Below are 18,771 nucleotides of genomic sequence, written 5' to 3' on the forward strand. Positions count from 1 at the left end.
CGACTGAGTCTTCCCTCCGGAAATCGAACACGGGACTGCTCGCACCAAAGGCGAGAGTATCAGTAACTACACTATTATCGAGTTACTGAAAGGTGGCCTCTGACAGATAGCTGCACATGTTGTAAACAAAACGAGAGGGAGAATTGTTCGCCAATCACAGCGATATTCTTTCACGGTTTTTCTAGGCAACGAAGGTCACTGACCGCGCTGTTGCCAGTAGTTCAGACGATATGTTAAATTGTCTTAAGTTTGTCGCCAGAGCTGCTATCTGTGTCACTGAGCCTCTGGCAACAGCGCCTCTAATACTCCACGTGCTCTACCCAACTGTCAGAAACCACCTTTCCTTGCACAGATAGTAGGAGGGCCCACCCGTATAGTTTTAATTGTAATCTTATTACGTACAGATATACTGTAATAAGTAGTTCTGCTACAATTAAATGATTTGAGCAGTTTCTGATGAAACTAAGTGCTCAGAAATCTGGCAACCCTATTAATACTAGTTGTTCCCACAAGCCGTCAGTTTGTCTGCTAATTGCCTGTACACTACCGCCAACTATTAGGCTGACTGAACTATTAGGAATTAACATGACAGACTATGCTCAACAGACATGGTGTCTTCATATTGCACGCCCGCATGTCATTTAAAGAGCGACACAAACTCTCCATCCACCACAGTATTCTCACGATGTCTCTTCCATAGATTAATACTTCATCCATTTCGAGCATTTCTTGGAGATATCTCTGATAACAGGACGGTGCAACGTTCGGCTGCGACTTCTTTGCATTGCAGACTACTTTCTTCATCATCGAATCCAATCGTTGATTGAGCGACGACAAAAGTGTGATTGCAGCCGATAACCAAGTAATTTCTTCTTCGTCTTTAAACATGATAATGTCAGTCAGAATTTCTGTTACACACCAACCTACCACATCGAATATTGTTTTCTCCACCTACTATTCGCATCATGTACTCACTTACTTTCCTTAAATCAGCTATTTTTTTCTATTCTTTTCATATGTTGAAAGCCTCTAGTCTTTTTCATTGCTTTTGCCCCGTGCTGTACAATATTTAAAGCAACACATTTGATAATTTTTTTTTCCTAACTCTTGAACCAAAGACACGAAATAACAGTTTTCTTCTTCCGAAATGCTTGTCTAACCGTTTCTAGGTACAGAAAAGCAGACACCTATTGTATTTCTCCCTCTTTATTCTATTTCTATATTTGATATATACAACTTCGATAAAATCTCTATCACGTTTGTTTCTCAAACGTTTATTGTCATCCCATATTTTTTACAACTTTTACTTAAGTATTCTAATATCAAAAATTTTCTGTTCAGATTTCGCGTTAAGTCATACCATCTGCAATCTGTATACACTTAATATTTCTATTCGTATCGAAATGCCATCTTCCATATGTAGACCAAATAACGTTGTCAGAGATAATATCCCTGACGATTCTTCCTTGCAATTACGTTCTTCTCTGGTATTAATTATCACATTCTAACAGTTACTTGTTCGTTCATTCATAAAAATCTTCAGTCCTCCATTCATATCCAAATCATCTTTAGAACTCTCATAACCATTTTCTTAGTTCACTCTGTCAAAACCCTTTTCCAAATAAAGAAACACTCATACATTTCTTTATCTTTCAGCCTTCATTGTAATTTTCTTTCTCTGAAAAATCAAGAACACTACATATCGTTCAAGTTCAATCGAATGTATCCGGTCTGGATTAAACAGTTCTTGATTTCCTAGTTTTGATTCCCAAGTTGTGGTTATTAAACGTTGAGTGTGGACTTTGTGAAATTTTCGTAAATCAATTTTAACAATTCTCAATTTCTTGGTTCCTGAGCTGTGGGTTATTGAGTATGGACTTTATGGAATTTTCGTAAATCAATTTTAATAAATATTACGTTTTAAAAGTTCATGAGGAATGTTTCTTTACGCAACTTGGAAGCTTTAACTATTTCTATAAACTTTTCACTGACTTTCTTAATAAATAAATATTCCCCCTCCTCACCTCCCCTAAATCCAAACTTCCTCCTCACCTTTTTTATTTCCTTTTCAAGAAAAAGTTTTTTGTTTAGTATTCAAGATAACTGTACCTACGGCGATGTGCTACTAAGGACTCTGTAGTTTTTACATATTTCTGGGTTCGCTTTTTTAAACAATAGTATCACTGTTGTCAAGGAATTTATTAAAAACTCTCCCCGACTAGTTAAAAACATATACTACAAAATAAGAATAATTTTCTCTTTCCATTTGCCCTTATATTTTTATAATTTAAATTAGTACTTTATCTATTTCGATTCTTTTTTTATTATTATTTTTTTATTATTATTTCCCTTGAGATATATATAATCAATATTTCAAACATAAAAAAGCGAAAAGTATAATATCTAATCTCCACATATTATATAAATATGCTATTTTAACTCGGCATCTTGATGTGCCAAGTAATAATGTGTCATAATAACTGAAGAATTATTTCTGATAAATTACTTTCACTACTTGGGTAAGTTTCTAGTAAAAATATTTCCCTTTCATACAGGGTTCTCTTATTTCGCGAGCACGATTTCCCTGACTTCTCCAGATTTCTCAGCTCACGATTTACAGATTACCAGATCTATATATAATGTAAAAAAGTTACTGCTTTTACCGACCAGAGCTCTTCTCATCTACTATGAATGTACAAGTGTGTGTGTGTATCTATCTATCTATCTATCTATATATATATATATATATATATATATATATATCGGGTGTTCTAAAAATGGCGCCCACGGACCACAGAGGACTATTCTACAGGTCAAAATAACGCGAATATGATGGAATGCCACCTGGGGCCTCCTTCAGTCGTTACGGGGAATCAAAATGTCATTATGTGGCAACATTGCATATTAACTTGGAAAAATTAGCATTGCTCCTAGAATCCATCAAACAGTTACATCAATTGTTAAGGTAATAAGCGATGCTAGTGTCAACGTCTACTAACTATCATCTGGCAAGAATCGATGTATTTGATGGATTGATAAATCTAATCTATGGTTCTTTATGTGCGACGTTGCCACATAGTGTATTTCGCGTCTTCAGACGAGAACCCGAACGGTGTATACAGATATATATATTTTTTGGTTTATTTTGACTTGTAGAACAAATATATATACAGAGAGAGAGAGAGAGAGAGAGAGAAAGTTTTATAAAGTAATATATTTGATTTTATAAAATATCCCCCAACAAACAGCCGAGTAAGACAGAAAGAGAGATGGGTTCTGAGAAATCAAAATCTGTATTTAAAATTCCTTGATTTTTGCAGGTTTATCCAGCTTTTCATAAAATTCCCTCACTTTTCCAGGATCGGCTAAGTCAAATTCCCTGACTTTTCTAGGTTTTCCAGATAATGATTTATTCCTATACTGCAGATTTTATAAGATATCTATTCTTATGCGACATTTATCTTTTTATTTAAAAAAACAATTTTAGGGCATACCTTCCTTTCTAATAACTCACCCAATTTTATACGAATGCATTCGAAAATTTGGTGTTTTGTAATACTATATTGAACGGCAGCTAAATTGAAAATACATAGGGCGAGTTTTTTTAAAATCCAACATGGAAATAGTCAACTATTTCGAACACACAAAATTATGAAAAATATTTATTACTATGAGTTACAAATTTTTAAATATAAAAATACAAACAACTACGAGTGCTCAGTCAGATTTTTTCTGCAGAGTATTGACAACTACCAAAGCATGCAAGAGCATATATGTCGAATGTCATAGTAGACGACACCATTAACTTTAGCCTATTACTACGGAGATGTTTCAAAAGAATTTTAAATTATTTAATTACATTTAGTGACGAAGTAATTGGAAGAGCTTAAAGTGGCTAGAAACAGGAGTCATTCACAAGAAAAGAAAGGAAAAAAGAAAAGTAAGAAAGAAAGAAAGAAATGCACTGAAGCAGTGTTTGTTCGCCTCCAGTTCTAAATAGCGAAAGATCGAACCTCTACTACTCAAATCACGTACACAGTTCCCGGACACAAGCAGAGAATGATAACATACGTTCCCTAACACGACCTACGCTTTCAATTTCTTGAAGTAGTCTGACAGACAAGTATCAAGTGGTGTCGGATCTAGATTTATGGAAGACTACTCAACTGATCCTCATGGGTCAATGCAATTATCTGAAAATCGCACGTCTAAACATTACTTGTTTCTGTACTACACTGTAATGTGACCCTGCGTCGTCTTATAAGTATACACGAAGCAAAATGAGAGACGAAGTGATACTTGGAGAAAACGCGCTATCCTGTTGCCACATCATGCGTTTTCCGCTGAAGCGTCCACGTAACTCTAACGAAATGGTATTTATAGAAGCTGCTTCTGTGGAATATTCAAAAAGCGGTAACAACAGGATAACAGGTCTTCTCTAAATGTAAATTAGTATCTAATTTTCCTCCGAGTATAGATTGAGAAATTTCCCTCTGGAAACAAGGTTCATGAAAATACTTCCTGGACCACCTCCTCCTCCATATGTATATATTCAACTAAAAGGAGACCATATGCTTCTATCATTCCATATGCCACACAAACCCCAGGCATACGTCACTTTGATCCTTGTGGTGGCTAGTAAAATGGATTTTGTTTATTCAACTCCCTTTTGCCGTAAAAAAAATTGCATCGTTCCTGAGAAGAATGTAAACAAATGTAGGATTATTGATGCAGAACGCACTTGTAGAACTTAATTCTCCATTCGGGATTATTTACACTTAATGATCACAACTGCTGCTCCTTATATGCATGTCTTATTTCTTTTCAGAGGTTTCAGGGATAACTTTAAGAAACCGTTGCCTGGATGTTACAAGCTTGCTCATTTGTCGATGTCCTTAGTGGCTTGCTGCAAAATTTGTATACATCTTGAATTTCCGGGTTCGCTTTCCTACGTAACTGCGTAATATTCAATTGATCTAAATTCTTGAGAGACTTTCTCGTAACTGCAGTCCCCAACAAGCATGAGAACTGAAATGCGTTTCATAACAATTTAATAACAAGACCCAAACTGCTGTGATACCTGCACAAATAAATATATAAAGTAAACAAAACATTAAAAAAAAGAAGAAAAATTACTTCCGGTAATGCCAAACTTATGACTACCCGATACTCTAATATGGGTTACAATATGTGTTAGAAGATAAGTTAGGTTGTTAGGCAACGGAAATTGAACTTCTATTGAATGTTTGGAGCAATATCAATTTTTAAAATAACAGGCAGCTTTACTAAAGAAACGAGTTCTTGTTGAATATAGTCCTATAATTAATTTACATATTACTAAATTGGTATCATGTTAAATTATTTCAACCCTCTTGGAGTCTTTACTAGTACTTCTTCTCCCGCTCATATAGTTATTCACGTGGAGGACATTCTTGAACCACCAAAATTAAGATGATGAAGAAAATTTGTCTTGTTTGTCAAACTTCACACATCTTCACTTTAAGACTTGCATTCTTGAAAAAAGAATGAAAAAAGAGCGATATAAATATTTAGAATTATAAGCATCCAAGTGGTATAAATGTTGTTTACAAAGCATACCACTAATAACGGTAGAAAAAACTTGTGCAAATGTTAAAACACATACCGTACATTCTTCCAACGATATTCATAGAAATGATTCTACTCGTATTTACAAGAATATTTTTCATTTTTTCTGCATTCACGATCTCCTCGCAGAAATAATTAACAACTTCTCTGTGAAAATTTTTATACGTACTATTCTTTGTTAAATACTGGAAAGTTGAAAGCTTCCATGCTCTTTAGCATAATCGCTAAATATCAAATGTTCTGCTGTTAGAACAGTCTGTGCTTACAAAAGAATGCTGTTTGTGCTCCAAGACAAAATAGAGTTTGAGCAAAATGAAGAACCAGTAACAAAATGCAAAAATGTATTGTAATGTTACGGATGCAAAATAAAATTTTATTTAATACAATACAATATTCTTTTAGGATACCTGGTATCCTAAACATGAAAATCTTAACGTGTTAGGCAAGTTACTTCACATTAAAGTAAAATTTTGAAGTCTTTTTCTTGAAACTTATGCGGTTCATCCTATATATCAGTGGCGTCATTTTATGCAGTTCACAAGAGCACGTGAACTACCAAATATTGTGCGTAGTTTATTATTCCATAAGATATTTAATAATATTTAGAGAATTATATTATTACTCTGTTCCTTTCTTTTCTTTCCTGTAATATTACTGTCACCAGAAGTTTTCTTTAAATTTTAAATAGACTCTCCGCTCGCTTTCCCCCTAGCATATATGCATCCCATCATTACACCACGTTCACAACAAGGCAGCGAACGTCATACGCGACTCTTTCTGTAGTACAGAAGAGAAGCGGGGACAGCGGAGGGAAGAAACTGCGGTCTCCCAATGTTCAGATGATGATTTGAACGTGCAGTACTGACAACTGTTGATGATTCCAGTAATGTGACAGCTTTAAACAGAATCAAAGAAAAACTTCTGCAATTGAAAACAGATTATACTAATATATATAGGCCTAACTCATTTTCTCAATCAGTTCTCTGCATTTCTTTGTGTCTCAATTTCTTATAATAAAAACTAAATTAACGAGACAAACAAAATTACGGCTTTCCGAGGTCGTACTGAGGGGAATGGAAGGTTTAGAACTCTTGCCTAGAGTTAAGTTAATGCACAGTAAAATTAAGTTTTTTCTTAAATTTTATTTATTTATTTATTTTTTAATAGGTATAATCTACGATTTTTCTTCCGGGTACGGTTTCCTTCCTGAATAAACATAATGTACTTTGTAACATTGCTGTAATGTAAAACCTTAACCTTTATGTAAGAACTTTTTTTTTGTAACTTTTTCAGTTCGAAGATTGAACTTGATGCACTGAGACGTAATTCTCTCAATGTATTTCCAAATGAAAACTTACTGCGTGGTGGTATACTAGTTGATTTGTAAGTGTTTGCTAGTATTTATTTCTTTCTCTTAGGTTCGATATCTATTGCTAGAATTTTTGGGATATACATTCGACCGTTTTCAAAAATGTATCTTATACCCACTCCTATAGTTCTATTACATTCCTAAATTAAAGCTCAAATTATATGTTGAGCTATACAAATATTAGGTATATATATACCGTATACTCCCAATATACCCTCCATTACATCCTTGACAGATTCGTAATATTAGGTTTTCTTAAAATAATCTCTGAATGTTAGAGAGTCTAAGACTATTATAATTATATAGGCGCATGAGAGGATGATTTAGATTAACAAAGAATTGGCTACTTTCCAATGAATTCTCCCTTGGAAAGCCTAAGCACTTTGTTAATGTGAGTTTAAGACCAGTTTGACATGGAAGCATTTTTCGGAAAATTTCTTGTAACAAAAAACTTATTACCATCTCTGCTGATTTTGGAAGACATGCCGAAGATTACTCAGTGCATGCCAATACGCATCTGCTCTAATTGTTCGTCCTGGTTTCAAGAATTCCACAAGAATCACACCCTGTTGATCCCAAAACGCGACTGCTGTGATTTTGTGAACTGATGGTGTGTTTGAATTTCTTCGCATCAGGAGAACCAGAGTACCGCCATTGCGTTGGCTGCTGTTTCGACTCCCTAGTGGTGTATGATATCCAGGTTTCATCCCCGTCACTATATGAGAAAAGAGACCATTCCTATCCTCTCTTCCAGTGGTCAAAAAAAAAAAAAAAAAAATGATGTGCAGATGTCATTCTTTGCTTTTTGTGATCGTCTGTTAGCATTTTTGGCACCCATCTTGCACATAGTGTGCTAAAATAGCTTATCAGTCACAAGCAGAAGCACTGTTATCGCAGACACTTGTGGCAACTCTGGCGAGTTTAGTTATTGTGAACACGCAATTGAATCGCACTTTCTCGTTAATGCGTTCCACTAGATCGTCCGTCTGAATTAGTAATGGGCACAAAAATCGGTTTTCTTCAAAACCGGTTCCAGTTTTTCCAAAATTTGTTCTATTTCTGACCGAATAGTGTTTTGTTGTTCTCCGGAAACCGATTAGGTTTCCACAGAATAGATTTGTGTTTTCCAAAAGTTTTCACCAAAACCAGTTTCGATGAAACCCGAAACCGGTTTCGGTGAAAAACCCCAACCGGTTTTGGAGAAAACCGAAATGTCGGTTTTTCTAGAAACCGATTTCCGGTTTTTATATAAACCGATTTTGCCCACCCCTGGTCTGAATACTAGGATTTCCGTTACGCTCATCGTCATGAACATCGCCCTTCCTGAAACTCTGCACCATTGCCTGATCTTCCCTTCAGTCACAACTGTCGGTCCGTAAATGGTACACAATTCCCGATGGATGTAAGCTGTATTCTGTCTTTTGGCGTTCAGAAATGGTGTGATAGATCTCATTTCACATTTGGCGGGATTTTGTATTACGGCAGCATTTTACTTTACTGCTACTCGCACGTACATAGCTCCAATCGCACGATTCTATCTCTGTTGCAAGCACAGATACTACGAAAGTTTTGAGATACGCATCGTTGTGGCACAGTATATGAATTCCAACAATTGCGTTCGGTAGTGGTATCCTGAGCGAAGAAACGAAGCAAGTTTCAACTCGCCTCGCTTAGTGGCGTGGCCGTATCGCCTTCACTTGTTTGTTGATGTGAGCAGTATTCGGCTGTCTAGAATGGAGCTTGAAAGGGAACATTTTCAGGCAATGATCCTTTACGTTTTCAAAAGTGGTTTGAACGAGACACAAAGCCTTGACCGTTTGCAGGGGGCATTTGGGGACCTTGCTCCTTCCCGTGCTACAAATTTTCGGAGATTTGGTGAATTCAGAAGAGGACGGACATTGCTTAAAGATGAAGAGAGAGCTGGACGTCCGGCAACAGATGTGTCAGATGAAAACATTGCCGCTGTGGAACAAATGATTCGAGAAAATCCTCGAACAACTTTCAAGGACATTGAATCTACAGTGAACATTGGATCGCCAGCAGTAACATAAATTCTTCATGATCATCTTTGCCTCAGTAAGGTTTCATCTCACTGGGTGCCTCACACTTTGACTGAACAGCAGAACCGCATGCGTGTGGAATGGTGTGAAATGTTTGCAAGATTTGATGGAGGCAATTCTCGACGCGTCTCTGACATTGTTACTGGGGATGAGACTTGGATCTATCAATTTCACCATGAAAATAAACGCCAGTCTACAGTTTGGATCTTTCCAGACGAAATCCACTCACGAAAGTGAAGCGACCGCCAAGTGTGGGGGAAGAAGATGGTCGCAACTTTCTTCTCCAAATCTGGTCATGTTGCAACTGTTCCACTTGAACAAAGGACTGTTACTGCTCAGTGGTACACCACTGTTTGCCTAACATAAGTGTTCCAGAAGCTTCGGGAACGGCGTCCAGGAACTGGATTGCGCGGGATCCTACTTCATCATGACAACGCGTCCGCACACACGGCCAACATCACAATTCAGTTTTAGAATCTACGGAGGTCAAACTTATGACTCATCAGCCGTATAGCCCTGACCTGGCTCCGTGTGATTTTTTTCTGTTCCCCAAGATCAAAGATCGCATGTGTGGGAAGAGATTTTGCAGCCCTAAAGAAGCTGCAGTGGCTTACGAGGATGAACTTTCAACACTTGAAGAAAAAAGACTGGCAACACTGCTTCCAAAAGTGGTTTTCGAGGATGCAAAAGTGTGTACAGTGTAATGGTGAATACTGTGAGAAAATGTAAGTGTTAAATTGATTTTAAGTATGTAAGTTATTTCACATCTCAAAACTTTCGTAGCGACCCTCGTAAAGCATGCTCGGCAAATTTTTACTTTGACTCCAACTGTGACTTCAACCGATTCATGTGATCCGGTTCCCGGAGCAGTTTAGGAATCATTTCTAAACTGCTCCCGGAACCGGATCACATGAATCAATTACAATTACTAACACAGTGAAAGTAATGTACGATGTTAAGAATTATACTATAAGTACAAGGGCCACAATGTTACTATACGAAGTTAAGAATTATACTATACGTACAAGGGCCACAATGTTACTAAACATCAATTCAGGTGAAGCGGTGACTATGAATTTTGGGATCTAAATGGGGGGCTACCGCCCCCCAACCCCCCCCCCTCAAGTACCATAAAAACATCCAAAATAATAATAAATAATCACACCACTACTATAAAGCTAAGATAAGAAGGGAAAAATTTTTTAAAAAAAACACTCGTCTCTAATCATAAATCAGTGCATGACAAAGAAAAAAAAAATTACATCTCAACAAGACAATAGGACAAGCAGCAGCAAACCAAATACTTTGCCTAATACTCAAATGCAAAACAAATCAAGAATAAAAACAATATGAATTAAAAAAAGAAAACACTCACCATTTCGCCATAGGAGAAATCTCATGAATAATGAACTCATAACTGCTGATTCCACACACGAAAAAATAAGATACCAAGAACACATGCACAATACTCAACGTTACTGAAAAATGTTCCTTTCCGCACACACGTCGTTTTATTAAACCGAGCACACTTGCTATTATTACAAACAAGAAACCAATAAACGTCCACTTTTAGAATACGTCGAAAATATCTTCAGTTTAGACCACAACTATGATAGGTTTTCTCTAACTCAATTCAACCAATTCAATTACGCGCTCCCGCATGCCACAAACAGCAGCACACACATACATGCACACAGAACATGTGACTACTAACCAACTACCATATGACTACACAGACACCTAGTGGGGAAAATATGAACTAAGCCGTCACACCAAAGGCACGAACAGTTCTAACAAGTGACTCACGCACAAACAGTTCCAAGAAGTAACTGAACCTATAAGAACCGATTAAAGTCACAGTTGGAGTCAAAGTAAAGACTTACCGCATGCTCAACTTTATCAGTGTTGCGAACCCTGGTAAAACATTACCAGCACTTTCTAAGACAGGCGCTTCGTAATTCGATGTAAAACTTATCTAAACACTTTTTCTAGATAAAGTCCATTGAAATACATCGTATGATGAGAGTAGCATTCGAATTGAAGTACTCTGGATATACATTATCCTGCCTGTCTAACTTTTGTTATTACTGTTGTACAACACCTCAAAATTTGGTTGTTTTTCGATATTTGTGATATTATAGTGTGCTTAGTTTGCAACACTGCATAATAAATGTGGTATTGTATACTTTTCTTTTATGTGTATATTTCAAATACGTAATAACCTGATGTAGTGCCAGTTGAAAAAAGTTGAGTTGGCAACACTACTACCATACTATAAAACTTCAGCATGTTCTGTCTATGAGTTTAAAAGTTACAAGGTCGTATCAAGATAAGTGGTCTACCCTGTATATTGGATAGCGTGCGCGCAGGTACACGTAGTTCTGGATTCGATTCTCCCTAGTGGGAGACCCGGGTTCGATTCCCGGTGGGAGCTCATGTGGTTCGGATTCCACGTTAAACAGTAGGTCCACGTCTCATATAGCCTCGCTGCTGAAAGGGACGCTAAACTAAAATCAACTCAAATCAACTCGATTCTCCCTACCGATAGTTTCGATTCTACTTTAAACTGTAGGTTTACGTCTTATATAATGTGGCTACTGATTAATTTGATCTGCTTTTTAGTTTAACGTCCCTTTCAGCTGCGAGACTATTTAAGACGTGGACCTACAACTTAACGTGGAATCCGAACTACATGAGCTCCCTCCGGGAATCGAACCAGTGTCTCCTGCGCCAAAGGCGCGTAACACGATAACAACGCGACTTACACAATATAAAGACACAGTTAGCACATCATGATTTTTGATAGTCCAGAGTTTAAGCAATTGATAGGTTTACCAGACGTACACCCATTTTTCGGTGGGGAACAATGTAAAGATGGATTTATCTGATCAAGTGACATGTTTTCACTGATTGATAGTAAAATTCTTATGATCGCTGTGTTACTGCAATTTCGTTTTGACATTCACTGGATGCTTGGTGACTGCAACTCTGCAACAAACATTCATTTTGTGAAATTCTTACCTCAATGTGTTCGTGAAAACTGAGATCTCTTAAGTGGTGAGTCGGCTCTGCGGTCACTTCCATGGCAGCTGTTCTCTTTATTGTGGAGAAAGTCGCTTTGCTTTTTTCCGCTATGGTTACACGAAAGAAGTTTTCCCACTGTGTGTGAATGATATTTGACAGAGTAGCTCGCAATGACCTCAGAACATGTTCCAACTAGGCAGAGACCAACCATCTACTCTCGTTGAAAGTTTGTGCAGAAAGATATAAATACGCTCAAACACATTACCAAGCCACTTACGGAATGAATAACTGATTATGGTTTGATAGGGGCGTCAACAGCGAGGCAATTTGTCTCCATCATGATACGGCCGATGACCGATACATACTGTTTAAAACACGGTTTAAAAAAAATCACGTTTTTTTTCAATAAAATAATTATTGGTGATTTTCTTATTTAAAACACTTGTACTTGACTTTTAAAATGTAGTATAATTTAAATGATATTCCTTTTTTAAAATCTGTAAACTACATAGCTTTTATTATTATTATTTATTTATTTATTTAATGTGACTACTACGGGCATACTTGCTCTTCGGACGGGGAGAATAAGGTTTATGCAATAAATCATGTCTGAAGGTAAAGAAATGAGTGAAATACATAAATAAGTAAAAGAACGCCGATCCCACTTTCGGGATCATCTGCTGCGTCACTTCTTTCCTAAGGTTGGGCTCATGCGTCATCGAGACTGTCACCAATTAGCTTAGTGATCCCGAAAACTAAGAGTTCGACACTGATACATCATTTCGGATATTATTCCTCCACCCCGCCATGATGATCGGCGATAAACTTAGATCTGAACGAAATCGGAAGCGTTACTACTGGTATTCATCCCAGTGATCCCGAAAACTGAATTTGACACCAAAATGCGACATTCTAGGTATTTACCATCTCCTTTTATTTTTTTAAAATTTTTTAAAGGCAAATCGTCATCAACTTTTTCCAAATCAAAAAAAATATAGCAACAAAGTGCTCAGGATGGAAGAAGGTTCTGAATCTGGCTTTCAAGATTATCATGACTGTCACTAGTGGAATGGAAAAAGCTAAAGCCATACTCAAGTTTGCTCACAAGAGAGTGTGACACCGAATACCACACCAGTAGCTTTTTCACCATGTGTCAAACAGCTTACGCACAAACACAACTCGTGAGAGCAATAAGTCTGTGCTTCGTGACATTCATTGCGGAATTCCCTGGTTTTAAGATCGGAAGAACCAGAGTCTCATGCAGTTAAGGGAGGAAAGCCTCCTCTTCCAAAATACGATTGAACACCTGCAATAATGCGAACTGAGTATCGCAAGAGACATTAGGCAACATAATCGTGACATATACAATCAATCCCTGAGCAGTATTGGACAGCTCACGTAAGGCAGAGTAGAATTCGAAAGCTGCGAAGGTTACGTTGTAATTTCTGAATTAGCGCTACAGAAACTTATCTCGATATGAGTACGAAAATGAAAGTGATTTACTCCGACTGAATAATGTGCAGAGTTAGAGATGAAAAGTGTCAGCCCAACATATATATATAATTGACTCTCTCTCATACGTTGGGTTAGTCTCGACAATCCTGTTTTGTAATAGAACGAGCACGCTGGAACAGTTTGGCGAACACGACGCAAAACAGTAGTCATAGTGGTTCGACTAAGAATGGTAACAAAATCTTTCCAACCTTTGTGCTTCGAAGATTTTACTAAGCATTTAAAACGGGCACGAAGAATACGAAAATGTTTAAAATTCTCGTCCGTTGGTTGTCTATTATTAGGAGCAGCAAGAATACACCAATGAGCCAGGATAGCCTCATGAATTTCCAAAAACCACAACGGAACTCGCCGTTGTGAACCATTTCCTCCGCGTTCTGGTACGAACCATAGGCAGCATCGATGAGTCTGCTCAAATGTCTATAGCAGCACATATGGGTAAGTTCTGAGGTACCACTCATTGATAAATTGATAACAGGTAACAGTTAAGGGCCATTCCACGCGAAAGTGAGCCTAAACCCAAATTTTCGAAAACTGTTAGAATCAATGCATTTTTACGTATATATGAAGTAAATATAACGAAATTTACTTTTTCACAAAGAAAAACTTATTTATTCTTAGAATTCACGTAAAATTTTAAGTCTGAATTGTGAATTTGTAACATGTCAGCTGGGAGGAAAATTTTTATTCTTGTTATCGGTAACATTTTACGGTATATTGTGCATGTTTGGCTGAAGTAACTTCGAGCTATTCAAGATGCTTCTTTTTGCTACAAGCTGCAGTTGAAATAGTGTTTACAGGATAAAAATTGTTTAAAATATCATAAAAGATATAAACGTCAACTTGAGTGTCCTGCCCGTGACAGAAAACTACCAAAAGTTATTGTACTGAAATACTAAATTTGTGAATGTGGTTCGTACTTAGTAGAAGTAACAATTTTCACGTGTACTTCACATTTACCAAATTTTGGACTAATGCTAACAATATATTTCGATTTATTTCAATTTGAAAACTTGTCCTGCCCGTGACAGTGGGCATGCCACTGGTGGGATAGTTTGTGTACATTGGTTATTTACGATAGAAAATTATTCCATGTGTACTAAAATAGTTTTCTAAGCATGAACATTATTTACTTAAATAGAGGATTAGGTATTACTGTCAGTATGATGTTTTAACGTAAAATAAATGTCATATAAATATTATCATTAGTGTCACCTTTCTGTTCGTTTCAAGGGAGCAGTAGATGGGTTGAAGTACGTACAAAACGGCCAGTATGGAACTTTGTGAAACAAAACAAAGTAATTGTAGAATGTGCTGCTAATTTCGTAGCAGCTTTAAACTCTTCGTTTCAAAATATATCTGTTTTACTACTATCATCAGCAGAAATTGAAAAAAAAAAAGACGTTTTCAATAAAAGACGGGAAAATGCTCTTGTCAATTGAATGTCCCCAATCAAAACAGTTATTCCTGCAATTTGACAGTGAAAATTTGGTAGTTCGTCGAACTTTTAAATTAGAGCTTCATCCGTATAAAATCTTTAAATTTCTAACAGACTTTTATTCAGATTCTGAAAATGGTGACTCCAAAAGCCATGAAGGTATCCTGAGGGACGACTTACAAGGCTTGTGCATGTTAACAAGGCTTGTGTTAGACCAGCTGTTGAAGATATAACACAATAAACATTTTTGTTGATGGAATTTTTCTCTAGTGGACAGAAAAAGAAAACATAGACATGCAACTATCGCACAAAGCCCAGTAGAAGAGGAAGAAGAAGTCAAGGAAATTCGTATGAAGACCGTAAGCGATTGCGGTAAAATTTTCAAGACTGGTGAAGATGTGTCTTACGTGCATTTCGATCAAATAATACCTTTGATACCAGCAGTGCTGTGCCCCGAGGGGAGGGGGGGCGAGCTTAGTTACGGCCCCGGGCGTCAAAGTAAGGGTGCGCAAAATTCAGGAGGAAAAAATAATATATATATATAAAATGGAAGGAAAACAGTATTAAAAAGTGCTCAAAATCAAGGAAAAGCAGAGTTTATTTTTGAAAATTTTCTTACGCATCGCGCCAACCATGGTGACGCTTTGCGGCTGGGCTGTCGATCTCACTCATATTTACGGGGGCGCCGTCGCGACGCGTCGTATACTCTCGCCCCGGGCGCTAATTTTCCACGGCACGGGCACTGGATACCAGCACCTATTTTATATACTGTTAGACAGTGTTTTGTACGAATTTCCCTACAAGGTGGGTGTAAATGGGCAAATAAAACCATTTCCTAAAGTGTAGGTGGTGAGAAATAAGTGTACGGCATATTATTATTTTTATGTGGTAAAAGCGAGCCTCAACTGAAGTAAATATAATTATTTATGTAAAATGCTATAACAAAACAGCAGAAATTAACTTATTTTCCATTTTATTTCATTTTTGAAATCGTTCTTATTGAGATGTTGTGTGTTGATTCACACGGTGTCCTGCCCGTGACACAGTAAAGTTTAGTTTATTCATTAAATAAATATTTGGCAAATTTCTATTATGTGAAGTTTGTTTAAAAATTTCATGATTTATACATTTCCGTTTAAATAAAAACATTTTGAGCTAAGAATTCACAGAGTTTTGTAACATTCACTTGGTGTGTCGAAAGTCACTTCTCTTTTTTGTCCCCACCCGTGACAGACATTTAGGAATTAATATTTTCTACTCTAAACAGAAAAAAATACTGAAAACATCAGCTACATATACTCCTAAGTCTGTGTTGCTCATATATCATACAATTAGCAGAATTTATGTTGTACTTTTAGAAATATACATCTTTAAAGCATCAAAAATGTAGTGTAAATGTCCTGCCCGTGAGATGGAATGGCCCTTAAGCTGAGTCCATCCTAGAACAGATTTAAGAAAAGAAAAAAAAATCTGCAACACGTAGCGTGCTATGGCGATAGCAACTCAAGAGTTGATTTTTCGCTGCTGTTCATATTATTTCTTCAGTTTCTTTTCTGTTCTCACACATGAACTTATTCTTATGAGATAATGAAACTGCCTCCGAGGGGTTGGGTATTTCCAGCGATTGAACACATGCGATCTCAACTTCTCTTCCTAAGTAATGAATTTCACCTTTAAGTTTTTTCCAAATTATTAAACCATTAAACTCGAGCTGAACGTAAATTTCCACATTGCAAAGGTGCAGATTGAGTATTATCCTTGCATATGATAATTGTTGGCGCATTGTATTTCCGTTTAATGAAGTTCCTACTGCTGTAAATTAAACAGAACTCTGACAAAGTTATCTATTTCGTTAAGGGAAATAATTTTATACGTTGTATTAAGTCAGTAAATCAACAGCCCACATTGAATCAACTCTCATACTATAGTTACACGCTACAATCTTCTAGAACCCGTGTGCTAGATACGTCACCTATAATTCTAAGGATAACATCTCATATTTTTTTTTTTTTTTTCCATATTTTTACCGAAGCTACAAAAACGCCTGATCAGATTTTATAATTGGTCACAAATGTAACTACAGAAACCATATCTGATACATAACAAAAATTACATAACCTATACTTACTTTAATGAGAACTCCTCAGACACTTCTGCTTTTTACCTTTCTTTCTCCGACTTATCCCCTTCTTCTTCTTCTTTTGAATAATTTAATTGCCTAGTCAAGAAAACACAATTTGGATAGTTCTAGATATGAAGTATTAATGAAACTGTTACTTGTAAAAGCATTAGAAGTAGATATGAAAGTAATCTTTGTCAAATTGTCATCCATGTAGAGTTGTAGAGTTTTAAGGTAACTGTAAAAGAAATTAGGCACGTTTCGGGCAGTCCAGGCATTTAAAAAAAAATTCAATTTGCTCGTACATATATTATTCTTTTTCTTCTTCGTGTCAATTAATGCCCTTACACCAAAAGCATTTGGGCAATTGAATAGAAAAACAATGCGGAGTTAAAAAAAATGTCGTAAAATTAAAACTTCGAAATATATTAACACGTGTGAACTGCTTTACAGAAGTAGTAATAGAGATTAAAAAAAAAATGGCTAAGCGTCTTACAAGATCCACTAACCACCACATCTTGTCGCGAACTCAAGACAAGAAATGAATTACTAATTTAGAAAGTTTTGCTCACAGAAAGTCCCAATCAGTGTTGCAAGGTCGAAGAGGCAACGTATATGTAAGTCTATTGGTAGGTCTTAGTCCGCGCCTCCATTCCTTCCGAATGAGAATGCGAATGCAAATTTCCCAGCACGTGTACTAATAAATAAGTTGGAGTGCCTCGACTGGTTCCGACCTGCGAATTGCGAAAACCGACGAAAAGATGCGAATGCGAACGATCCCAACATGCTGGGATTGTTCGTCCGAATTCGTGCGAATGGAGAGTCGTCTGCAGACGAATTGAGCTCTACGTGAGAAAAAAGGTTTGTTTTGCGTACAAGCAGACGACATTGCGAGGTGCGAAGATAAAAAATAATAATAATAATAATAAAAATAAAGATGGAAATATATGTTGATGCTTTAATAAATTGTGTTTTTGATAAAGTTCCATTGTGGAACCAAGCTCATCCAGATTACCACACACGACACGTCGTGAACAAATTATGGGCAGATGTAAGGAAGGAACTTGAAGTGGTATTTTTCTTTGTTTTGTCTTTAAAATATAAAGATTTAATTAATACACGAACTGCAACATTTTATGCAATTTATATTTCCTTTTTGTTCCTCAAATAACGATTTTACGAATACATGTAATTATTAACAAATGTGTTTGAAATAGCAAAAACGGGTTTCTTTACTAGTAGAGAAATTTTTCTTAGAATGTAGGTTGATTCTGTAATCTCTAATTTTATTTAGTTAATTTGTTTTAAAGTAAAAATAGTAGCGGTGACCACGTTAGCATAATAATAACGGGAGCGATATTCACTCTATTTTGCAGACAAAGGAAATTAATAGATATTATTATGATTTAGGCTCTCAAGAATATAAGGTACGACTTTTCAAGCAAAATATTTCACATTGAAGCTTTGAATGAGACATTGCAGTTTTACTCGCATTCGTAAAACTTCGGATGCAGTAGAGGAACATGAATTCCCAGTTCGCATTCGCAATCGCATTCGGAAGCATACGATTGCGAATACTATTGCAAATGCAATTGCGAATGCGATTGCGATTGCGAATTTCCCAACATGTGTAAATAAATTG

At 36.5% G+C, this 18,771-nt stretch overlaps 1 protein-coding gene across 3 annotated transcripts in view; it reads right to left on the reverse strand.

Moving 5' to 3' along the window:
- LOC145668063 (piwi-like protein Siwi) overlaps positions 1-17,799 on the reverse strand; it is a 219,683-nt gene extending 201,884 nt beyond the window's left edge. For 2 of the 3 annotated variants that reach the window (XM_081735563.1, XM_081735561.1), the window contains exon 1: positions 17,139-17,798. The gene's annotated coding sequence lies outside the window, so the exon portion shown is untranslated. Of the gene's footprint in view, positions 1-17,138 lie in introns of all 3 variants that reach the window. The other variant, XM_081735562.1, reaches the window with a different exon arrangement.
- Positions 17,800-18,771: the final 972 nt, after the last annotated feature.

The sequence above is a fragment of the Thermobia domestica genome, chromosome 13 (genome assembly GCF_964235325.1).
Source record: "Thermobia domestica chromosome 13, izTheDome1.hap1.1, whole genome shotgun sequence".
In the NCBI taxonomy this organism is placed as follows: Eukaryota; Metazoa; Arthropoda; class Insecta; order Zygentoma; family Lepismatidae; genus Thermobia; species Thermobia domestica.